Consider the following 26,713-nt stretch of genomic DNA (forward strand, 5'->3'; position numbering starts at 1 on the left):
GACTGTGATGTGCATGCTGAACGTGTAATCATCTCTTTATAGTGCACACAAACACAAAACAACATGCGCACGTGACTAATCAATCGAGTGTGTAAAGGACATTAAATGGCAGATGCTGAACTGCCAGAGAGCGGTGAAAATCTCCGTAGTAAGAGAGGATCTCATTATGCCTCAGTGCTGAGTTCACACAGGGACACTGCTGCATGAATGACAGAGTGTGTTCTACTTTGTGTCTTAACTTGAGAATTTAAAAGTCATGTCCCCACAGTGGGATCTTTCCCCCGGGACGAGAAACCTTCAGAGGAACTGCGTGCGCTTTCACTGCAAGGTCAAGAGGGGTGAGTAAGTCCTGGGACATCTATCCCCCCAAGAGTCTGAGCTGAGGGAGGAATAGCTTTCAGAAGTACTCAATGCTGGACTTTGAGGGTCGGGCAAAACTGAATATTAAAGAGAAACTTTTCAGCCTTTCTTGTATGCTCAGCTCTCAGAGGCCTGACCCAACAACAGCTAGTGCAACATGCACAGGAAAACCGCTAATGCATTTATAGTATAAAGCATTTGATATCTCCTCTAATATCAAGGCAACAGAATTAAACTTATTAGCAAAGTAATAATCATACCAAACTTTCATTATACTCAAAGGGAATTTAAGGACAAAATGCTGCAGTGTGTTTAACCGTGCATGCACCAGCAGCCCACGTTCCCTCCTGAAGCTCATAAATGCCTTTTGTCTTTGTATCTTTCACATTTGTATTTTTGCAGATTAAGAAACGATTGTGAAGCAAATGTGTTCAGACTGGCTGTTCTTGTAAATCGGAGAACAATGGGAAAAACTCCCACGCACCGTCTCTGCCGGACTGCATCAAACCTTTAATAAACGTTTCATCAGTGTGTTGCAGTTCTTATAGTTTTTGGAGGACACTTGCTTCCTGTAAAACTACGAGTGTTGCTTTGAGTAAACATGTGGTTATGCAAATTAGAATCCTTGTGAGCAGGAATAGTTTGAGATCCATTCTCAAGAGCAGAAGGGGTGCAGAGACAACCTGATCATATGAGTCACTTCAGATCACTCTGAGGAAAGGAGAAGAGGTCGACTGACATTGGTTCAAAGGTTGAAGCCGATACCAATAATTAGAGAGCAGGTTGGCTGATAGCTGATACATGATGACGATATCTCACTGTTGTTGTTATCTTTGCATTTGATAATGATTGAATTGTTGTATGTTATCAATCAATCATTATTTATATAGCGCCAAATCACAACAAACGTTATCTCAAGATGCTTTTACAGACACAGCAGGTCGAGATCGACAGGATAAGATCCAGTCCCCTCTTACAGACAGGACTCAGTCTGATCTCATCTTGATCCACCATGAGCAGAGCACTTTGCAGCATTTAGCAAGTTACAGTGGCAAGGACAAACTTTCTTTTTTTTTTTTTTTTTTTTTTAAGTTTAGAGGCTCTGTATTTCTTGGTAGTATCTGAACAAGGAAAGCAGGCACATTTTTATTTATGACATATCTAAGTACAAACACAACATAAGACCTCGAGCAAACAAATATGTTATGCGCTGAAAAATCTGGGACAAAGACGAGCAGACAACAACGACAAAAATGCTTCTTTGACAAACACAGACAAAAAGTACAAGATCCCTAAGACGAAAAAGAGCGAGAAAGCCTGCAGTGATTTATGTGCAAGCAAGGACAAACTTCCTTTAACAGGCAGAAACCTCCAGCAGGACCATAGACTGTATAAAATATGGATGTAGTATCCGTGACGTCACCCATCTGTTCCTGAGAGCTGTTTTGAAGCCAGTGTGACGTAGTGTGAGCCTCCTAGCCAGCAGCTATGTGTTTCTGACAGGGAGTCACGTCAGTCATGTCCTTATTTGAGCAAAAACTCGAAATCTTAATATCTTCTGAACCGTCACATTAGAAAAAAATTTACCCCCCGTACAGTGTGTGCCATTAGAGAGATTAGCTTCGTAGGGCCAAGCTGTTTTTTGAACCAGGCTGTAAACATGTTTATTAATGCTGAAAAGATCGTCTTTCTCCCACTCATGTCTATGTGGTTTCTGGTGTTTCTGCAGCCAGCCTCAAGCGGATTCTTGATGAATTGCAGTTTCTAACACTTACGCATGGGCTTCATATTTGGGACGGAGGTTGCCGCTTGAGCACGACCAGACTCATGTTAGACACAGAGGGATAGAGGGAGTTGAAAAAAGAGAGAGAGATGTTAGTAGAAGGATAGTAGTAGTTGTAGCCGTGGAGTCTGGCACGTCCACAGCAGCAGGCCGTCTACAGCAGGAACTCAGAGAAACCTACCAAGTCAAGCTAACTCAAGACCTACCCTTTTAGTCTATCTTTTAACTGAGTTCCATTCATATAACAGTTTTATTTCACCTTACTTTATTTATTTATTATCTAGTTCAAATTTTAGTCATGTTTTAATTTATTTTATTTTATTGATTTATTTTGTAAGTATAGCATCTTATATTCTTTTACTGGTTTTATTTTAGTGTTTTATTATCTTAGAAATGTTTTTTATTTTGATGAGTTTAACTTCCTGTGTTGAGTTTTAATACCTCCAGTGTTTCATCACTAGATACCATGCAAACGTTTTGTCAGTTCGTCAGTTCATTTTTCATTAGTTTTTTTTTATTTCTATCGTTATTATTATTATTGTTGCATATATTGTGTTCTTAACCTTAGGATTGTGGGGTTGGTTTTGGGGTCGAGCTGGGGTTGGGATAAAGACGGGGGAGTCTTTTTATTCTTGTATTTTTAGTGTATTCTATTTCAAGTTGTTTTTTATGTACAGCACTTTGTTACAATGTCATTCTATGAAAAGCACTTTATAAATAAAGTCTGATTGATTGATTGACACGGTTATTATAATGATATCTATTATTCCATGCTCACTCAAATCTAGTACACATGTTTATCTTCGCCAGCAACATGTTTCAGATGGATTTAATTCATGAAATTGAAAAATAAACTACATTATGCTCTAGATTTCAGAACATGGCTGATATTTGTCTCTGAACTAGTACTAACCTGTATTATTCTACATGATGACAGAGGAAACAGACAACAGGATGATGCAACTTTAGAGTTTCTTGAAAAGACCGAACTTCTGTGAAAGTTCATGTCCTCGAGGTGGAAATACGTCTTACATTAAGAAGAGAGAGAGAGAGAGAGAGAGAGAGAGGAATGGAGGGAACAAAAGAAGGGGGAATGAACAATATTGTTGCATTAGTAACCATAGAAACATTCCTCATTTCTTACAGAGAATATCAATTAGCTGAGACGGTAAATGGACTGCACTTATAAAGTGCCTTTCTCCTCAGACTACTCAAAGCTTTTTACACTCAGTTCAACACACACAGTCACACACACATTTATGCACAAATGATGGAGGCTTATAAGATCTAATTCGTATACACTGACGGAGGAGCTCACATCTCGAGGAAGCTGCTGTGAAATATTGCAAACTAGAAATAACAAAGCAGTGATCAGCATTAAGAAGCTTTAATTACACTGCTAATAGTTCAAGGGTTATTAAATACGTGGATTTGATTGCTACTGCAGATTGTCTGCATAATAAAGTTGGATTATGAATTAATCTTATTTCCCTCCATCTGAGTGTCAGTGTTTATGTGACGGTGTGTGCGGGTGTGTGCGGGTGTGTGTGTGTGTGTGTGTGTATGCAAGTGTGATGTTCCACAGAGACTGATTCACTTCACAGACACAAGGCAAGTGAGGAGCGGCGCACAGACGACACACAGACGTCAATATGAGCAGCAAGTTGATCACTTCTCATGACTCAACTTTCAGACTTCTCACACCTCGGTCAGAGAAGAAACGAGGGATGAGGTAAACAAGAGAGATGGGAGGATGCCTCAAAAAGATCTGGGCGTGGAGTTTAAGATGGTTCAGTGATTAGAGATGTTTACAGCCTTTCAGGAGGGGAACAAATGAGAGGTGACGTTCAGGTGAGGACAGATGGGGTCATAGGTCAAACAAGAGGAAAAGTTAGCGATATTGTGGAGGGAAGTGGTTGGATACAGAGAGAAACGACAGGAGGAAAAAAAGAGCTCCAGAGGCAGAGTGTGACACAATGTGTGACTGTAGTGCGTGGACCCGATGGGCTGGGCGTCCACAATAAGCCTCTGTTTTTGGCAAGTGTGTGTGCATGTCAGTATGTGTTTGTGTGCGTGCCAGTGAGGACGGTCCCGTGCCCTGCACAAACACTGCTCTTGTAATGCCCTTGCCCCCATCAACCCCTTTGCTGCACAACAATCCCCCCCCCGCCCTGCAGCATTTCTCTCCCTCACAAACACACAAAGCCCGAACATCCACACACACACACACACACACACACACACACACACACACACACACACACACACACACACACACACACACACACACACACACACACACACACACACACACACACACACACACACACACACACACACACACACACACACACTGAGCTCCACTGAAAACATTGAAGGTCTACAGGGTCACATGGTGCTGGTCACAAAGTGCCCCCCCTACCCTCACAACACACAACTACACTCAGACGTATGGTCACAAGGGTCAGTGCTAATTAGCTGACTTTTTGTCAGAGCACTTCTGATCAAAGGAAACATGAATACAACAAACAGCTCTGCAGGATTTCACAGGCTTTGTTTGTGATTGTTGCTTCTTATACGGCCTACATTTGCAACATTTTGCTTCCTTTATTATTCTCTTCACACATCAACTGGACTAAAAGCTTCATAGTTTGCCCTCTGACATCATTTTCATGTATCTAATATTGCTGAATCCCTGTTTCCATTAGCATGAAAACACTGAATTCAAAGACCCAACTTCCTTGAAAAGATGTTAATATGAAACAGACAACATAGGGCTGGGCGATATGGCCTAAAATACAATCTATGACTTTTCTACACCCAACCTGATTTATGATTTTAATCTTTCTTTTCCTTTTTAATAGAATTGTTAGGACAAAGGGGTTCCTTAAGCCTCCTCTTCTTTTTTTTATTTTGCTTTGACTGGTTCTCATGTGGGAAATTGGGATTGGTTCGGCTGTCACTGGTTTGTCCGAAACTGTTAAACTCACCCTGTTCCCGAGGCGCCGCCCATGAAAGGTGCTTGGTCCTGTTTGTACGACGACACCTGATTGAGGTGATGAGCCGCAGCTGGGATGCAAAGAGGACGCCGGCAGATAACCAAGAGACTCAACCACAGAGACGTCCATGAATCCTTAAAGAACCAACAGCGCTTTTAAACTTATCCCAACCAAACAAAAATAACTATTGAACTGAAGAAGTATATTCCGGCAGATGAGCTGACCCTTTTCAGTTTCAAATACTGAGAACCAGTCCTTTCCTTCGCTCTTGTTTGGTATCACTGTTCATGTTAGGGCTGTATTAGTTTCACTCATACTTCTACTCGGAGAAGTCCGCAACACAATAAAAGGTTAACAAAGAAATTAGTCAAAACAAATCTTTAGCCACCTTTGAGGACAACAGGAAATGAAGCTGTTTGGAGGCAGACAACAGTACAAATGCGAACTCATTCATAAAATCGATTTATTGCTCGGCCCTACAACAACGTAAAGTATTCAGAGATGGGAACATGAGGAGACTACACAACAAGCAGCTCTAGACTGTACTCTCTTTATTATTTAGGGTGATCCAGCAGTACTCAAACATGAGCAAGCACTCGGCCACGGTGGCAAGAGAAAAGCTTCTTCTCTGTATTTTTTAGGTAGAAAATTCGACAGACTCATTGAGAAACAGCATCTTCTGAGACAGGGATAGAGGGAGAGGTAGAAAGAAAGAGATAAAAAGAGACAGGCAGACAGGGCGACAAAAATAATGACAGGTAATTCAGACTTATTGCTGCCGTTTACCTTTACACAACCTAGCTGGAATGCTGCACATTATGCAAACTGTTTAAACCAGCACAGGTCAAAGCGAGTTCTCACATTCTTTCTAAAATAATTCTGTTCTTCTTTAACTACAGTCGATCTCATCAGAATGAAACCAGAAGATCTCATTTCAAAACTATTTCGTGGAGCACTTCTTCATTTCTTTGATAAAGTGGAGCTCTGCAGGATGAGCCTCAGCATCCACCAATTACAGCTGATAACCGCGCTGATGAAGGTGGCCGGTCTGGCTCGTATATGGTTTTGTTGTTGTGCAGATTTGTGTCCTAACAGCTGCTCTGTGAGGATGACATAAGGATTAGCCTTTGTTCCGTTTGACACAACAGCTTCTTTTTTAGAAAAAGCACAGAGGACGCCTTCCTCGGAAACTCTGACACAGAGGAAACAATGAACAGCTATCAATAGAGACTCAACATGTTGGAATTATTTTGGCACTTTTTCCACAGAAAGGATTTCAGCAATCAGTCTTTAATCAAAACAGCTGCTTACTTATTCCTCTAAACGGCTAACTGCTAAGTCTAATCCAGGGCTTTTCAAGAGTCTGACACCAAGGCGGCTTTTCTCAACCTTTTTTTTCACATTTGGGCAAACTGACACCATCAGAAGTTTAGAACAGTGTTTCTGTTTCTTAGTAATCATTTAAAATTACTATCCTTGAGTGACTTTCAAAGAAAGGAACTCATGGTTCCTTGGCAGACATCAAAATCATGATTATTCTTGGAAAGTGTTCAGTCATACTGGCCCAATCCAAGTCTCCAATCTAAATCCTCACAGACTTTAATGACATTAGGTGTGCAGGTTGCAGGTGTGTGAGTCTGAAGTCTTGAGATAGTTTAAAGTGAGTAGTGAGACGCCGATTGCGCTGGGAAAAAAAGGCTTTTACATGACCAAGCTGCAAAGAACTCCAGGAGAGTCTGCAGAAGTTTCGACGTGCAGAAAGAGTTTTATTAGGTGTTGACGATGTGACAGTGTACGCACACGGAACGCAGTACAGAGTTGGACCGCCGAAGTAATGTGACCGAGGTTTTCCCGCGGCAATCACTGGATCAAGGATTCTCCTCCTCCTCTCCTCATCCATGTGTTCTTTATGGTCCTCTGAAAACCTCTGACTTGATGACTCAAGGCCTAGCTCTGTTCAAAATGACATGTTGTTGTCATAGTAAACTTAAAAACGATCTAACGATAACACAGAGTATTTTATTCTGAAAATTAACTGGATGTTTTCATTTTGTTTTGGTGCCTGACTTCCTGTCCCGCTCGGTCTGCTTTGTGTGATTGATGCGTCGTGCTCCGGCATCTTGCAAAAATAGAAGTCTTGCATCTCTGATCCGGACGGACGGAACGCAACGGATCAGAGCTGCAAGACTCAGCCGGAAAGCAATGGAGCAGTCCAGTGGGAGTTAACACATTAACTAGAATAGAAACCTCTCAGATCCGGTGCTGTGATGGATCGGAGACGAGTGGACACAGATCTGGTGGAATTTGGCTGTTAACATCTACCTGAACACACCTCAAGGTCCGGCAATCAGCGAGTGTGGAGATTGGCATTAGATGATTGACGGACTGCATTTCTGTGCATCATGTCTCTGTCTTTAGATACGACAACTTGTGATGGAAATTGAAATTATCTGGCACGCAAATAAAAAATAATACCGAATTTGCCTCCATGGGTCAGGTGTCACCTCTCTCTTTAACCTCATGCAGCATCCTGGTCAGATGTCTCCAGAGTTTGCTAATGTTGTTTTGCTTTCATGTTGATCTACAGTATATTTTGCACAACCTTCCTTAGCATCACTCACACTCCGCTTCAAGGCATTGACACAATTTCAAACCACATCAGATGAGTCTGATGGACGTGTAAAACAGGCTCTGAAAAGAACCGCAGAGCTGATTGAGAGGCTGCTTGAGGTCGTTGGAGGCACAACAGCTCACTGCAGATATTCTTCAGACATGAGGAAGTTTAAAATGAGAGCTGAAAAAAAGTTCTTTGTTATTGCACAGCCTCCACAGCTGTTATCGTGAAAGTGGAAAATAGACCAGAGATAAATGAGCGAAAATAACTCAGAGCTGGTGTGAATGAAGCAGCGATGGCTCCCACACACACTGCTGATTTTTCAGGATTAGCCTTCCAGCATCTTGCCAATACACCATTTATCTCTCTCATAAACAAAAGGGCCCCACACTGGCACTGAATGACACACAAACACACACACACACACACAAGCCTGGAAATAGGAGACATTTCTTGGCTGCGGCTGTCATCTCGCTATAGAGGTGACTGGGTTGCTGGGAACACTTAGCTGCAGCAAACGACACATCGATGCTCGCCTCTCCAGTTTATACATCCATCCATCTGCCCGGGCAGCTCGGCCACAGCGTCCACTTCTGTTTAACTATTAATACAGCAAACACAGGCTAATGTTTTCCAAAGGAATTGATGCCAAATATATTGTGTTATCTTTGTTGTCTACTGAGACGGGCGCACAAACACATCTCTTGTTTCTGCAGACAGAAACTATAATGTTTCATGAGAGAACACTGCCTTTCTGTGCTGTGGGTCTATAATTAAACCCTGCTAGTACACGCTGTATTGTCCAGAAAACACACGCTAGTCTAATTATACACATGTGCTGAAATACATCGGGGTTGCAAGGTCATCGCTGAGAGCATAATGCCACCCAAACACTTTACCAAGAATGAGCCTGAGGGAAGGGCTTCCTCGGATTGTGAGAGTCAGACAGTTTCGACATGCAGTTTTTAATACAAAAAAAAGTGATAAAGGTCATTCTGAGGAAAAAAGTCAGAGCTGACGTTCCTCATTTGACCCATAGGAAGTTAGTAACGGTCCTGCAGTGCCATTAAAGCTTCCCTCTGCTCTGCAGCGATAATACAGCGAAGATCACCGGAGACAGAACGTAGCATGAGTAATTGGATCAAGCTATTTTTTCCACTCTACAGTAGGAGGAAAGGAAGGGAAGAGGGGACACAAAGAACACAGGTGGGAGGAATCTGTACTGATTATTGGCCACCTGCACAGATTGACAACTGGAACGCGCATACCTGTCGAAGCTGCACCTGTGATATGGCATTAATACAGCCTGTCGTCTAAGCGAAGGAGGAAGCTCTGACAGTGCTTACTCTGTGAGATCTGCAGCTGCACATATGCCAACGTGGTGAAGAAGAGCAGGAAATTAAGCTGAAATGTACCTCAAGATGAAGGGTTATTTTTAATACTGATTGATCCATCATGACATTCGCCTCTACTTCACTAGAGCTCTTAAAGGGTGTGACCCAAGGTTCCATTTTAGGACCTATTTTATTTTCCATTTCTGTCAATAATCTGTGTGATAACTGGTCAAATGCCTGGTATCACTTGTATGCTGATGACACTATTATTTACTGTTGTTCCTCATCAATTAATCAGTCTTTTCAGTTTTTACAGTCAGCCTTTAATATTGTTCAGTCTCGTCTGCTGAAACAAAAACTAGTCAAAGCGAGTCCCCAAAAAACGTCCTCTTGGTCGTAACTTCCCAATGTACAACTTTACTAAGTATAAATACTTGGGTTTTATTTTTGATCGGGAGCTTTCGTTTAAAGCTCATATAGCCTCCAAACTCAGAGTGAAACTGGGTTTTGTCATCAGAAATAGATCCTGTTTCTGCCTCAGAGTGAGGAAACTTCTTGTATCTGCAACTTCTCTGCCTCTGATAGATTACGGTGATGTGTTGTATTTGGGAGCCTCGGCTAAATGTTTGCAGTCTTTAAATAGTGTACATCACTGTGCTCTGAGGTTTGTCACAGGTTGCACACGCCTCACTCATCACTGCAAACTTTATGTCAAAGCTGACTGGCCATCCTTAAGTGTATGCAGGCATACACATTGGCTACGTCTGACTTATAAAGCTTGGTCCCAACTTATTTGTGTGTGTACCTACAAAGATCTAAAAGCCACTATGCCTTGCGCTCCTGTGACATCTTACAAATGTGTGTTCACCGTGTTCGGACAGAATTAGGTAAGCGAGCATTTAGTTGTGCTGCTCCTACTGCTTGTAATACGCTCCAGAAGGACAAGATATTTCACTTGACGCCTTTGGCTCCATCAGACAGATCACAGAACAGTGTCTGTGTTTTTAAAAATGCTGTTTTGTGATCACAAATTCCACTTTATTTGCAAATTAGTTGCACCTTTAAATTATTGATTGTTCCTACACACTGCCTGTATATATGCTACACACTATTGAATTGTACTATTTATTTTGACATGTGCTGCAGACCTCTTGGCCAGGTCAGCCTTGTAAAAGAGGTCTTAATCTCAATGGGTTCTCATCTGGTTAAATAAAGGTTAAATAGATAAAGTAAAATTCATGATTAATCCATAAATTGATTCGCGAAAAATGTTCAAAGCAGAGAAAATCGACCGTTTTGACAACCACATATCCAAAAACCAGAGCCAACAAATAACTTCTTAACAATCAAGGATGACTTGAAATAAGAACATTTCAAGAATAAGGATGTTTTCTGGTAACTTAAACTATTAATTGATGACCAGATACATATCTGTCAGATAAAAATGTGTCAGCAGTACAGGAAGCTGAAGGGGTGGATGTTTTATAGGTCAGAAGAAGACAAACTGTAATGCACAAACGCTGCAACTGATCAGCAGCAGACCCAAACGGTCCACCTGGGGTTTGGTTGACAAATTAGGTCAGTAGTACTGAGAGTACTGCAGTTCATCGTTTCAATGGTTCATTTTATATTCATCCAAATGCCACATCTGTTCTAAAAACACACGTGCTGATCAGCTCACCGGGCGACGACAGTGAGGGAGGAATCATTCCCATGAACCCTGTACGCTGGAGGAGTCGATGCAGAACTCAACGTTCATGAGAACAAGCTTTCTCTCCATGTTTGAAATCAAAACAGCTTTGCAGGAACATTACTCACAGCTGGAGTCAGAGATGACAGAGACATTTATGAAACAAGTTTATCACAGCTGGAAATTCATCAAGGTTCCCAGAAGCTACCGCAGAAACATTCAAACTTCCTCATGACACAACAGTAACGTTATAACGACAACATCTGCAAACAGACAGATAATAAAAAGAATGATTCCACTGAGCCAGTTACATCTCTAATGAAGGAAATATCACACTAATGTTCCTGTTCTCTTACAGCCACACACACTTTCATTATCCTGTGCCTTGCAAACTTTCAGTAAGTTACTAAACAAACACACAGTGCTGCTGTAAACTTGAAACAGGCTGTTGGTGTAAAGAGAAGAAGAACACAGCTCCACGGGCTGTAAACACATCCAAATGCTCAACACTTTCAGTATGTAGGACAGACTGACGGTAATGTCACCAAGGAAGTAACAGTTGGATTGTTTTGAACAATGATAGCTTTGATGGTGAATTATCATTCTGGGAAAGAGGAAAGTAGAGCGTCTTCAGCAGAGAGGAGGAGTATTTGAGCGATGTGCTGGAAGAGCTTTATAAAAACAACAGAGGCTGAAATGATTTACCTGATATGATATGATGATTATTTCAGTTTAGTTTGTCTCTTTTGTCTGTTCTTTTTTTTTTTTGAAGTTATATTTTTGGGCTTTTACACCTTTATTTATAAAGTAGAGGACAGTGAATAGTGCAGGAAAATGGGACAGACTGGGGGAATGACATGCAGGAAAGAGGCCGCAGGCTGGATTCGAACCCAGGCCACCCGCCACATTGGTGCACAACTTAACCATTAGGATCAGTCCGCGCCCTTGTCTCTTCTTTTAACTTGTGTTTGTCATTTTGTCTTTGTTTGTGATGTGTAAAGTGTATATAATTTATACGGAGTAATAGAATATAATAAAGTTAAGATAGTGCTGAATTTTCAAGAGACGCCTGGATGGAGAATGTTATTTACAAGCTCTGATAATTTGCTGCCTGTTCGTGCGTTTCTTACTGTAATCAAAGTTCTTCTTCATTGTTGTTTTTATTTGTTTCTTGTTTTAAAACTCTCAGCTTAACAAATCATGGATAAAGACTAGCTATTGACTTTAACTTTGACGTTTTCAAACCTCTGTCCCTGAGAAACAAACCAAAAAATTAAAGCTCCTGTGAGGAGTTTAAATCCTTAAAGTCCTAGACCATTTTGGGGGGGCGCCAGACACTCCTGAAATTAATTTTGAATATGATGAATGAGACAAATGTGGTATCAATGGAAAGCTGAGAATGTCTGCAGTAGCTGAGTTTTCAAAGATTGTTGATAGGATTAGAGGTTCAAAAGTTATCAAACATTTAAGAACAAGTAGCTGGCGGCCTCTGTCTAGGTCTTTGAGAGACAACTAGTTATGAAACAGACAAAAATTAATACCTTTGCCTTTATATCTTTAAAAGCAGAACAGACAATCAGCTTAAAGACTGATTATTTCTATCTGAATATTTATAATTAATTGACACAGCTGGCATGGGGGGGCTTTTTGCAACAGCCTTTTTGCTTTACATTTTTCAAGGAAAATGTTCTTAAAAAGTGACAAGTTTGTTGAAAAGAGTTAAAAAACACAACATACAAAGAGAAAAGATGTTCCACTTTGTCACCAAAATCAACACAAACATATTATATTAACACAGGAGCTTTAAATAAGGATAAACATGAAAATTAGATTCCTTCTCTGACATTTAAAATGTGAAACTGAATCAAATCCTGACCTTAAAGATTAAAAGTGAAAGTCTTCGTGTGTGTTCAGAGAATTGTAAAAACTAAGTCCAACACTGCTCCTTTTCCTGCACCCAGGACACAATGTTCCATAAATAACACTGGCCTTAAATGCACCAGTCATAACAAATTGCAGACATCCAAGAGGAGCAACGACCTAAAGCAGATCCAATCAGTTGAGTCCAAGAGAGCGACAGTAGAAAAGGAGATTTTATACCACACCTAGCTGAAGTGGCACAATAAAAACAACAACTCAGGACCTATTTCCTTCAACCGCCCGGACAAGTTCCACCTTGGTTCAGCTGAAAAGGTTCTAACACATCAAAGATCTTGCAGTGAGAGTGCACACAGGTGGTGTTACACTGATCTCTGACATGGAAGTCAAGCATGCTGGCTGACTTCCATGCATTCCCCGCCTGTCAGGACGAGGCCCACTCTCCCAGATTCCAGCCGAGTCAGCGCTCACTTGCTCCTCTACCAATAGAACACACATGTACAGTACGAACACAAACACACACACGCACACGTAACTCCTCACAGGTAAAGTAGGTCAGGATAATTACACGATACAACATGTTCCCACACTTTAAGGCAGAGGATTTACCTGCCGTCTCCTGAAGTGTCTTATTTCCTGTGCTGCTGCTCCTCTCTGAGGGTGTCTGGACAGCGGCTGGGACTCAACATCTGATGAGAGAGAGGACAGAACAAACTGACTGTTAGGGCAGGGAGGGAAACCACAAAATGAAGAAGATATCTAGGAGCGTTTTTTATGTACTAGTATGTACATGTGTTTGTGCTGTGAGTGACGAACAGGCGAGCAGGTTGGAGAACAAGTTTATGGTAAATATGAAGGAAGAGGTGAAAAGTGATTTAGTGCACAGAGAAGTGAAACTAAGGATCTTTACGAGGGAGAAATTGCATTGAATATAGGTCTGCATTACCGTGTGTAGACGCCCCCCTAAAGGGGCCCCATCAGTCGAGATAAGACAACAGAAAGTGCAGAGCGCTCACAGCAGTGTGCCCTCACTGACCCCTCTGAACTCTCACTGTTTTCTACCATCCACCCTGCCGAGGGATGTTTATTCTCAACATGCACATAAATTACAGATTGATTAAAAAACATAAAAGAAGATAATTAACAGTGTGAGCAGTATGTTTGTGCATTGATTTAAATTTCAAAATGTAACACAAAGTAATGTGTACTCTGAGAAGGATGAAGAACACCTTTTTTGGTCTTCTTTACAACAACTCTTCCTGCAAACACATTTTACAGACAACAAAAGTCATGTTTAAACCGAAAGTACCGAACAAGTGTCAACAACGAAAGGATCCAAATTGACAAGCTACGACAACCTCTCCTTTTCAAATATTTATTTACAAAGTTTTGTTGTTAAAGCTGCTGTTGGTAGTCCCCGAACAAACATCAGTTCAGGGAGAGATTTTGAATGTACACTACCCCTCCACAACAGATTTCCCTCTCACTACATCCCTCTCCCCCCCTCTGCTCCTGTAAGCCCCACCCACAAACAGATCGTAGTGCACGCTCAATCAGGACGATGTAGGAGGACCAATCAGGAGAGTGGCTCTGATTGGTCAGAGGTGACGGGAGCAATTGGAATTTATAGATTGCTGGATACAGAGGCATAGGAAAATACAGAGATCTCGCCATAATCTCAAAATACCTCATTTATTGATGGCTGTTGATGAGAGTTATGACTTTTTGCCAAGCACAGCACAAAGTAAGTACCATTGTTTTTTTTTAACCTCAATCCTACCAACTACAGCTTAAATGTACATTTCTTTAGCACAAGAAAGTTTGTGTTTAGAGTTACAGGTTCAAACTCCACCCCAAAGTTTTTATCCCTTTTCATATTGCAAGTCTACAAAAGCAAGAAAACCTTGTCACGCTTTTGTACTTTCAAATCGATCCCACAACAGTGTAATCGGCGTACTAGTAAGCGGTTTCACATTTGACACTTATCGATGGCAGCCATATTGGAAATGCTGACTCAACCTAACTTTCGGTTGACCTAACTATGCCACACTAGTAAAACTAACTAGTAACTAGTAAAAATGTTGCTCTTCAGACCGCAAACTGGCAATATAGAAAGGGCTTATGATACACTTCTCTTTTTAGAGTTGGCAATACAAGCACAAATGTTCTTAAAGGTGACATATTATGCTCTTTTTCATCAAAATATATTGGTTTAAGAGGTCCCCAAAACATGTCTTTAAAGTTTATGCTCAAAAAAACACTTTGAAATCAGATTTTGGTCTGCCTGTAAACCCCTCTTTTTCAGCCCTGCTCAGAACAGACTGTTTTCTGTGCCTGTGCCTTTAAATGAGAATGAGTTCTCTGACCACGCCCCCTGAGGAAGTGGATGTGGCCTCGGCTGTCCAGCATGTTGATCTAATGTTTACATGTTGGCTGAATATACACGGCTGCTCACAGACCCGCGTTACTTCAACCCTCTGAATCTGATCCAGAATCTGATACTGACAGAGAGGCGCCTGCAGCAGGACCTTTCTGAAGGATTGGTCACAGATTTAGTGTTTCTTGTTGTTTTATTTGTCAGTATGTCGACGTGTGTCTTGGTACACAGCTACGAACATAGAGCTATGTGGCTATGCTAACTAGCGCTAGCACTTTTCCATGAAAAATAAAAGTCATCCACTAGATCTTCAAATCTGCAGACTTGGGGAGTAAAACCAACCTTTGTGTTTAAGACAGCCTACAACTAGCATGCCTCCCTCCTAAGCTCCTTGTTAGCACACGTGTGCAGGTAATGAAAAACAGAGGAGGGGTTGAGTTGTATTTTATACAGTCTATGGGCTGAACAAGCTCCGAGCTCTGACTTCCGTTACAGACCCGATGGCGTTGTGACATTAAAAAAAACACTGAAAACTGAAACGGCTCGTTTCACACACATTTACAGAAAGGTGGAGAAATCAGAACAGGGGCAGAATGGATTTTTTTCATTTTCGGGGGGGTTTGTAGACATGCCAGGGACACATATTTCAAGTAGAGAACCATTAAAAAGTCGATTTTGCATGATATGTCACCTTTAAAATGAAGGCTTCCTGTAAAATCATACACCCTGTAGTTGTATTACCCTAGACCTCAGCACAGTGGTTAAGGTATGTCAGTACAGAACTGAAACTTCTGATGTAGAAAAATGAAGCCAATGCAAAAGTGAAAAAAAACTGCAGTTCCTCCAGGGTCCACTTGACGTTTTCTCCAAACCCGATTAGGTAACTTGTTAAAATATAATTTTTGCATAGCTTTTTGCAAGTATAAAAAAACATGTATAAATCCTGGTTTTAAAATAGCAGTTTAAAAGTCTATCTTCCTTCTTTATTCATCAAAACTTTAGAGGTCCAATTCTTATGTAACTCCCCTGTTTCAATCATATCAACGCTTAAAGTTTCAGGGTTACTTTGAGTGACAGGTGGATACGACTGGCTGTCTGCTGAACAACAACACAACCAATGCAGTCACTGAACTTCTACAAGATTGGACTTACGAATTCAGTTGAAAGCACTAACTGGTCACTGGTCAGGTGTTTTCTAGAATTATTAAATTGGTTTTATATTGTATTGATATGAAGTAGCAGGTATTTGTTGGCCTGTGCAAAGATGTCAGGTGTGTTTTCGGCTTTTCTGTGCAGAGACTGCAACAAACGCTCATGACAAAAAGATGATTTATACCAAGTGACCCGTTACATGATTTAAATCTCCAACTCTCTCATTCTTCAAGCGAGCAGGTGGCAAGTCTGCTACCTTCCTCAAGCTCTTACCTTCTACAGTCTGATGAATAAACTGCTGCAGTCTGACTCTGTTGGAAACATGAGGATGATCTAGCTCCTTCTGCTGCTAATGAGTTATCCCCAGGTGTTCACTGTCTAGATTGATACATACTATTGGCTAACCCCTCGCTCCTCTCCTACAAATATTTATGTACCCGAAAAAGTTAGCAACTCTATGAAACAATGCATTTAGATTTCCCTGAACTGCAATGTTTCCTGGATCTTTTCTGCCTCCTTTCTTCAGATAATCAATGCCTTAATTTTGAGATCTTTGTAATTGCAGTTTAGAAATCACACAGAAGACAGTGCACAAACAAGAATACTCATTCAGTAGGCATTTCTTAATTGTAGAAAGACCTCTGAAACACAAAGCAGCTGTATCAGAGCCCAAAAATAATGAAGTATGATTCACTTATTCCTGTTTTAGTCATATGCAGCTGTTCCAACATGGAAAAACAAAAACTGATATGTGTGTTGTAGCTGAAAGAGATTATAAAGTAGAGCAGAGTGACTTTTTCACAGCAAGTGTGGAAGCAAAGAGCTACTGGGGAAATAAAATTCCTATCACACCTACAAGACAGTCTTGAGTCACATCTGCAGGGTGTGAAATCCTTTTAGCGCTCCAAATAAAGCCTCACAGATCCTTCCAGTACCCAGTAGCAGTGAGGGGACAAAGAATTCCCTGCAGCTAATGTTGCAGTCAGGTGGAAGACCTCTAAGAGGAGAGAAGGACAGTTAACCATTGTTTGCACTCTGCAGGATTTAAAGGTTAAGTTTTAATCTTTAACCAGAGGAAATTATAAAAATATTCAAACAGGCCATATGATGATTTGTTTTTCAAGTAATGCCTGTTGTTGTTTTTTAAACTCCAATCTATAAATGAATATGAATATTAAACCTGACCCAGATCGCAGATGTAGCATTATTGCACCTTAAGGAAGATAAAAAGTAGAAAATATTTAATGATAAAAATAATTTGAATAATAAATGTATAAAATATGTAATAATAAATAACAGTGATAATACAATATTAAACATGTAATTAAATAATTGTAATTATTAAAGTATGAAATTAAATAATTGTAATTATTAAAGTATGAAATAATTAATATATACATTTAATAATAAAATATAAAATATTTAATACAATAATTTTAATAAAACAATTATAAAATATTTGATGATAAATAACTTTGATAATGAATCTAAAATGTTTAATCAAATAATTTTAATAATAAAATAATAAATATTTTATAACAAATAACTTTGATTATAAAATAATAAAATATGTAACAATAAATAACTTTGGTAATAAAATACAAACTATTTAATAATAAATAATTTTAATTATAAAGTATACTATATTTAACAGAGAATAATTTTAATAATGAAAGTATAAGTTATTTGTTGCAGAAATATCAACTTGGAACCAAGAAAAGTAGAAGAAATGCTTTTCTCTTGATGCAATGTTACCAAACTTTAAAAATGATATATAATCTTTCAGATTTTGGAAGAATTAGAGAGTCTCACGGTCTGGGTGGGAACATATTGTGCTGTTGAGTTGTTGAAGTGTGATCTTCTGTGGTTGTAAGTGTTGCTCTGTTTATATGTGGGTTTTAGTTCAAGAAGCTTCTCAGAAGTCTTCTCCACTAAACCAAAGTTCATGACCTCTTGTGAGAGCAAAGTGCCCGAAGCCATCCATACGTCTCTCCATCAGAAAAATCAGCCTTCAGTTCAAAGAGCTGCCACATCAAACTCAAGATGTGAGTGGGTAAACAAATGCAGTGTGGGCAAAACCGCACAGTGAGGGTATGCACACTGATGACACGCAATGCAAACACTGTGATTGAGGTCAGCGAACTTCCTGTTCTTCCCCGGTGGTTATGATGCTCTATCTTGTTTACCGGGGTGTGACACAGACTGGTTCACAAAAACAAGTCTGATACCCTGATGTGTGTGTGTCTCACTGATATTTATACTCTTCAGATAGATATGCAGACCCCTCCCCCAAATAAAAAAGGTTAATTCTGGGTTTTTCCCCCAAAAAGGGTGAAGTACATAAATTCTGTCATCCTCATAAACGGCTTCAGTGAATCTGCACGAGTAGAAGGGATGACCGGCTCCAGGAAGTGTGCTGTTGAGCCAAATGATACAATCAGAGGCCAGAGAGAGTCAATGTTTAACTCCCGACTGGATTCATCTCAGAGCATCACATGATCCACAGTAAGAGATACAGAGTGTGTGTGTGTGTGTGTGTGTGTGTGTTGCAGGGACTTTAGCAGACAGAGGGCTCACTACAGAACTACAGAGTGCCTGAGTGATGACATAACAGCTGGAGGGCAAACACCAAAGTTAGCTCTGCCTCTGTTTTCTGGAAACACTCTCTCTCTTAGGTCAATGGGTGTTTTGGGGGGATGATGCTGAAAATAATCTGTTTAAAGATAGCCTGTAAAAGTTGATTCAGATGTCTTTGAAGCATGAAAATTGGGTTTATTGCTTGTTTTTGACAAGTGTCCCGAGGCCTCTTCTTTTCTAAGCCGTGCATCTGTCCCTCTCTCTTTGTCTTTTTGTTTCAGGCCACACCCCTCAGTGACAACATGGGTTACAAACACCTGAGGAGCGCTTGATCATGGAGCTTATTACCAACCCCCGCAGCCTCTGTTTCTTACCTTTGTTGTTGACTAGCATCACTTACTCTAAAGATGATCTCCACTGAGAGACAGAGGGGCTCCTTATTTACATTTTCGACATTTTCCAAAGTGACGTCTTCAATGCAGCCACACACAAACACTGGTCTGTGCTTTTTAAAAAGTTATATCCGAGGGGTAAGAGCACTGAGAAAACAACTTCCACCACAGTGAGCAGAGCAGAGGATAGTGACGTCAGCTGTGAGGGTTACGTTGGCGGACTCTTACGCAGAACAACCGACACTCGCACACACAGTTTCCTCAGAGCCTCCCCTAAAGTTTCTGTCACTCTTATCATAAAACAAACACCAGAGAGAGAATCTATCTTTGATATGACCTTCTCTCCCCAGACACAACCCCCGCACAGACACACACACACCCTTCCTCTCCTCCACCCAGTCTCCGTTACAGGAATGTGAGGAATGCTCAAATGCCGAATGACCGTAGGCTTCGTCAGCAGCCGACTTTCTCCCTGTCCCTCACCTTGGACTGCTGACACACACACACACACGCAAACGCGCACGCGCACACGCGCACGCGCGCACGCGCACACGCACAGAATGCAGTTACTCGTGATCATTATCAATGTTTTTACGTGGAGGACAGTCGTACACATGATTTTCTGACCCTGAGGTTGCATCACGATATAAAACCTCCTGCAGATTCCTGCAACAAGTCTGCAGCATCACATTCCTCTGCACCGGCAAAGAAATGCAAGGAAGAAAAACGCCTCAAACTCCACCCCAGAGCTGGATCTTATCTTGTGTCTGTGCATCTGATACAGCTATCTGTAGTGTTACTGGCTGATCCTACTAATAAGGAAGTGTTGCGGTTACATCTCTGTGCATGTTGACTTAACTGGAAGCAATCTCCATTAGGAAGACTCCTCGTCCTGCTCCTGCAAGCTCTGCCCATGTGACCCCCCTGACCCCAACCACCAAACTGAGTATTTCTAGTTATAAGAGTGCATCCAACACAGATTAAAAGGTAAACTTGAGACTTTCCTTTTTAATCTAGCTTTTCATTTGGAATAATTTATTTTTAGGCATGGAATGCATTATTATTATAATCATTGCTTTAACATGTATTTATCTTATTTAATTACTTACTTATTCATCCATTTATTTCCTACATTCATCTGATCATATTAATGCTACATTTTTAACTTTTCTTTCCACTCTTACTTATTTTATGATTTTGACTGTATTTATTTTATTTTATTTTGAAGTATTTTATTTAGAATCATGCCTTTTATAATTTTACCATTGCTGTTGTTTTCTGTCTCTGTTTTTGTGAAGCACTTTGGGCTGCATATCTATATGCATGAAATGTGCTATATAAATAAAGTTGAGTTGAGATATCTTACTGGTTTGGACATGTTTGAAGGCAGCTCCTTCAAATATCAGGACCTGAATGATCTGAAGTTGTCTTAAAAAGGAGGAAAATGGAGTAAGGCGAGGAGTTGACAGGTTTACATTTTCAGAGAGGTGCAGCCTTAAATGCATGAATATAGTTTGATACAGAAATATACAAGCAACACTAATAATGAGAAAAAAACATGCAAAAACAAACAAACAAGGAAAACATCTTTATGTCATTTGATCAAGTTAAGGATGAGTTTGCTCCCTCTGCAAATTATTTCTTCAAGTATTTACAAGTTAGAAACTTCATACAAAGTCACTTTACTCAATTTCCTTCCCTGCCACCAAAAACTGCTCTTGAAATAATACTTGAAACCAAACCAGGGGCTAGTGGAACAGTACCCCAACTTTATGCTACTATATTTGATTTGGAAGGTTCATCTCTTTCAATTATGAAAGTAAACTGGGAAAGTGACTTGAAAACCAATATCTCTGAAGGTCAGTGGTCTAAAATACTTACAAAAGGTCAAGCTTTCCAGAATCTTCCCTGGTATAAGCCCTATATGTAGCAGATGTAAACAAGCCCCAGCCAGTCTTATTCACACCTTTTGGTCATGTCAAAACCTTAAAACATTCTGGTCTGCAATATTTGATGTATATTAAGAGATTACAGGTCAAACTATCACACCATGTCCTGTTCTGGGTCTTTTTGTTTTGGGTGCTATCGGGGGAACTCAGTCTGACTAAAGTGCAGATGAGTCACATAGCCTACTCAGCCCTTCTCGCGAATTGCTCATTCTTTTGAATTGGAAGAATGAGCGTCCTCCTACTTTCAGCAGGTGGGTTTGTGTGGTCATGTATTTTCTCAAAATAGAAAAGATAAAGTACACACTACGAGGATCAACCGAGAAGTTTGATAGAGTATGGCAGCCTTTTATTTCTTATGTGAAGCGATTGACTATGCCGGTTGATGCATGAAAATGGGTATGGCTTTGTATCAACACAAACTCTGTGATCTGGGGCACCTTTTAATTCATCTTTAGGTTATTTATATATTTCTTCTCTTTATTATTGTTAGTCATTATTTTCATCGTCAGTACTATTTTTATTACTTTAATTTTTGTGTTTTTTGTCTTTATTTTACAATATTTTTTCTCCCTTGGATGTCCTGTAACTGGACACCAGTTGAATCGAATTTTGTTTGGTTTTCTCTTTATTATTTTTGTGTTGTCTTTGTTGTTTTTCATCATTTTCTGTATGGAAAATTCAATAAATACACCTTGACAAAAAAACAAAACAAAAAGACTTAGTGTCAACAAACTTCTCCAACCAGCTGACGTGTATATATTGTAGTGTTTTGATGGATCTCCAGTGAGTCCTTGGTTATCGTTACGCAAAGGCGATTAAGGTAATGGGCTCAAAACATGCAGCAGGAATGCGTGAGGAATGCACCAGCGCACACATTTCACACACTCCCCAACCGAGTGTGGTCTGAAGAGCCCTAACATTTGACCGTGCGTCATCACTGCCTCCCAGCACACAAAAGAGCCCTGTGTGATCATTCCTAAAAAACAGTACACACCCGCTCATTAGCACAGTGGGATGTTTACGGCCCTCCATCACAGAGCAACATGCACCAACACTGGGACTGACCATCATTAAAGTTAACATGACGTCTTTAAATAAATGCATCCCTCAGCAGTGTCTGTACTCGTGACCCTTACCCACTTCTTCCTTCTGTCGCACTTTATTTAGCTTCTTGCCTCAGTCTCTATTTTAAGGCGCTGTTGTGCGACGGCCCTGAGGTGGGTGGAGTGTGTGTGTCTGTGTGTGTTGTCAGAAGCTCCCCTCGGATGCTGTAAATCAGTTACCTTCCTGCAGTCTGACTGAGCAAAGGTCCATCTCAGCCCTGCTGGGTAGAGCACATGCTGATCACTCAGAAACACACACACACACACACACTGAACTGCCACACTATAATTACAACCCAGACAGACACGAAATGATGTATCTGGCGGAGATCTGTCATACGTCATAGTTTTACTGGAGGAAGGGAAAACAGGAGTGAGAGAGGCGGATGGAGAGATACACTGTTGACACTTCAGAGACTTCGTGGACTTCTTGAACTGATGACTTCACGAGGACGGCATCAACAGAGGGACTCCAGGACTCTAATATCTGGATGCTGTGCACACAGAAAACACCACCGAAAAGGAAGAAGCCCTCCCACACACCTGTCCTCCAGTGCAGCCTCCAAATAGGCCACACTTCATCTTGTTTATATGCATACTACTGCAACCAGTTTTCAGCTATGTGTGGATACGTGGGTGGAGAAATGTCAGTATGCAAAACACCTTAGCGTGAATATAAGATGTACATTCATCCAGAGGCGCTTTATGAGTTTTTTACAAGATATAATGTGCGGGTGTCATCAGCAGTCAGAGCCCTGTTTTGAGGACACGTTGCTATGGGGAATCTGAAGCTGTTGTTTTGCCCTCTTGAGGTATGAGGCAGTAAATAGAGTCGCTAAAATGTCAGCGTAACTGAACGCTGTCTATGCCTCCATGGTTATAGGATTGAGCTACTGTAAAAATATGAGGCCACCGCGGAAGTGCTAAAAACTGCAGTTCATCGAGGATCCGCTTGAGGCTGACTCCGGAAGTACCAGAAACCAGATACACACTAATTCAGAAAAGCTGATCTTTACAGCAGAAATAAACATGTTTACAGTCTGGTACAAAGACGAGTGTAGTCTGGATAGCTCATTTCTCGATCGGCACACACTGTACGGGGGGGTGAATTATTTTATAACGCGGCAAATCTGAAGATATTAAGATTACGAGTTTTCCATTATGAGGCACAGCTCACTTAATTTACAGGCGAGAACACTGTCGCTCAAACTACACTAGGAGGCTCAAACTCCGCCTCTTTACGTCAAACTTGCTCGAAAGCAGTTATGTTGAGTTCAACATTTCCAATATGGCTGCCGCCGCCGACTGACCTCAAAACAAGGCTTCAGAAACAGACGGGTGATGTCACGGATGCTACGTCCATTAATTATACAGTCTATGGTTTCGAGTAATCTGGATGAAGAAAACAAATCACTGTAACTTTTTCCTGTTATCTAAAATATCTTCAGAGTTTATTTCAGCATGCTAACTTCAATTAGAGACGACAAAGAATCACGTGTTGTGTGTTTACATCAGGATCTAATCAGACGCAGCTTTAGACTTTACGAGAAGTGGACACAGCCACAGTGACCTTACATGTCAGTTCCTGTACTGTTTGTTTTTCTCAGGCCTTTTTTATTACATTTTTGTCTCTTCTGAGTCAAATGTGACTGTGTTTGGATGACAGAGCGGAGCTGAACAGAAGCCAAGGGTTTCCAAATAAGCAGTAACGAGCCAAAAATAAGGCTAACTTGATTAGCATGATTCTATTTGCAGAATCTGCGGTATTAGCTGGGAAACTACTGGCCAAAAAGAGGGACAAAATGTGCTCAATAAAAAGAACACCAGCCAACTTTTTATGTCACTGTGTTAGAGGCTTTATTATCACATGGCAGCTGCACACTTAGGCATAACCTGCTGCGAAATCTATTAGTTTATGGGATACGGCTTTGAAGTTTTAACTTTGGCATCTTTGTTATCTTGTTCTGTGAACACAGAGGTAGTCCTTCATCATAAATACCATCCTGTACTGAAGAAGACTTGAAAGCAGAGATTAAGACAATTAACTCAAGCAATCAGTGTTTGCTCAAGTAAGACTTGCTGCTGGAGATACAGAGGAGGATTGAGGCACTTCAGCATCAGCTTCACCAAGAGAGGCTTCATCCACTTCAATGAGTGTAATACTGACCTAAAGAAGCAGTGGAGCTCTTATGGTAACATGGTCTTCAGATGGTTCTGGTCTGAGAAAGGTTTCTCCTAAGAACATGCATCATTTACAACGCACTCATTGCTAATGATGCATGTTGGTTTTGTGTTTGGAGCTGCCAGTAAACAGATAAATACTCTGCAGCTCAGGCAGGGTTAAGCGGTCTTGTTGACAACATTTTTGAAAGCCAGGCTACAAAGCATGGTCTGAATGTAACCTCAGTTCTTATCAATATTGTGCATGTGCAGCTCTCTGCTACGGTGGCCCTGAAGTGCAAATCACAACAGCAGAAAACACAGCGGCAAATCAGAAAACACAACGGCAAATCAGAAAACACAGCGGCATTAACCAAACTGGAAAAAGAAGGTACCCTCCAGGGACATGACTCGTCGCTGATTGGACTGAGTGTACCTACTTCTTCTGGTGCAGTTGTGTTTTTTGATTTACTGTAGTGTTTTCTGATATGCAGTTGTGATTTGCACTTCAGGGCCACCGCACTTTGCAAAGATAGGAATGAAGTGAGATGGATCACTCTCCAGCCAATTTTGTGCACACAGTTTCTGCTGTTCAGTTATTTTTTTCCACATATTTGATTCATGCACGCTTGTTAGGTTGGGGCAGGTTGGATTTGGTCTAGGAGCAGCAAGTTGGATAGCCGGGCCCTAAAATGTTTCCTCTCTAGTTTATTTCCATCAGATTCAGGAGATAATAGAGAGCATCTAACTTTATGACCATGACCAAAACGCTGCACAACTTATTTGACAAAACTGAGATGTGTAATCTTATAAAAGATACTTCTGGTGTATGTTCTTCTTATTAGCGTCTGTGGATTCTGGGCTAAGTTGCTGTTTTTTTAATTTCCCTAACCAATACATGCAGTCATTTATATTCTGTTACAACTGATATCCAGAGTTCACACATGACACAAATGTGTCTAAGACGTGAAAATCAGAGTCAGCTCAGAAACACGCAGTGTCTCACAGCTGATCCCAGATTAGCAACCTGCTTGATATTCAACTTGTTTTTGCAGTAAAATTAGGAAAATGCACGTGCCGGTGATTTACGGGGTTGGTCTAATTTTTGAAATGTATAATTAGCATGACTAAACGTGATCTAATAACTGGTTTCCTCTCCTGCCTGCGTGTCTTTTGTTTTAACTCTAAATTGTTCCATGTATGACACACAGTGCTCTGACATTTGGTCAGCTGTAATTGTTCATAATCCAACTATTATTATAACGAGCAGAAAAGGCCCACTGACTCATATTCAGTCTGACATGCAGAGTGAAACACAAAGCAAAGGAAAGATGTCTGAGGAGATAAAAGGCAAAAAGGTGGAAACTTCGAGAGAAGAGAAGAGATGCTGTACAGCAGCGTTCATCATGAGATTAGGAGGTTGTGCCTCTCAGAGCAGTCTGGAGCAGTGCTCATGTTGAGAGAGTCGACCTCTGCTGCACGTAGGAGTGATCGAAGGTGAAGTTGTACAAACAAGAACAAGATATCCTCGCCTGCAGAGTTGGGTGATTCACTTGACTATATCACTTCTTATGAATTTGTGGTTTAGGGTGGTGTCTTAAAGTGAAAATAACTTTCACTCTTACTCAGATATTTACTGCACAGAGCCGTCACTGCTTCCTTGAGGAGTTTAGAAAAGAATCAGACCTCTTTAAATGGAAGTAAAGGTTAAATGTCACCATGGAGGTTTGCACTTCTGCAAAGAAAAGTGCTGAATTTGATCCTGAAATGTCTCAAAGTTGTCCAGCGGTTGAACCAGATGTTCAGTTTTGCTTCTTCAGAAAACCACAGACCTCCAGAAAGTGTTTGTAAAGTCTGTATCAACTGGAAGTCTTTTTTTATTCCAGCATTATGGAAGAAAGCGGCAGCTCTTAAAACAACAGGAAGTAGCTTGGATGATGCCGTTTGAGTGGATGCTTTACATTTTGATTACTGTATATAGAAAGGGATGCTTTGTATTGGAACTATATTAACGTCATCGTCCCTCTCTGATAAATCGACACACTAAAATCTAATAGTTGTATAAAAATAATCTCAAGTATAATTTCATGGACATGTCACACATCCTAACATGCTGCTGGTGAGCAGACGGATGAAATAAAGCCTGGAGAAGGTTCACGACAAATCAAACAATTGAGTTTCTCTGGATAAATGTGTCTCTCTTTGAATCTGCGTTTCTGTTTCTGATCAAATGTGACACATGTCACTTTAGATTAATTATAGGAAGCCTTTACATTTATGTTTTATGTCACTTACTGAAGATCTCTCTCTTTCCCGTACCTCACCCCACCTTCTCTGATATTCTC

At 40.6% G+C, this 26,713-nt stretch overlaps 1 protein-coding gene across 1 annotated transcript in view; it reads right to left on the minus strand.

Annotated features, from left to right (window-relative positions):
* Positions 1 to 26,713, minus strand: part of pik3cb (phosphatidylinositol-4,5-bisphosphate 3-kinase, catalytic subunit beta) — a 79,242-nt gene that overhangs the window by 44,802 nt on the left and 7,727 nt on the right. The window contains exon 2 of the mRNA XM_034700684.1: positions 13,268 to 13,347. The gene's annotated coding sequence lies outside the window, so the exon portion shown is untranslated. The remainder of the gene's footprint in view (positions 1 to 13,267; positions 13,348 to 26,713) is intronic.

The sequence above is a fragment of the Notolabrus celidotus genome, chromosome 14, assembly GCF_009762535.1.
Source record: "Notolabrus celidotus isolate fNotCel1 chromosome 14, fNotCel1.pri, whole genome shotgun sequence".
NCBI classification, from domain to species: domain Eukaryota; kingdom Metazoa; phylum Chordata; class Actinopteri; order Labriformes; family Labridae; genus Notolabrus; species Notolabrus celidotus.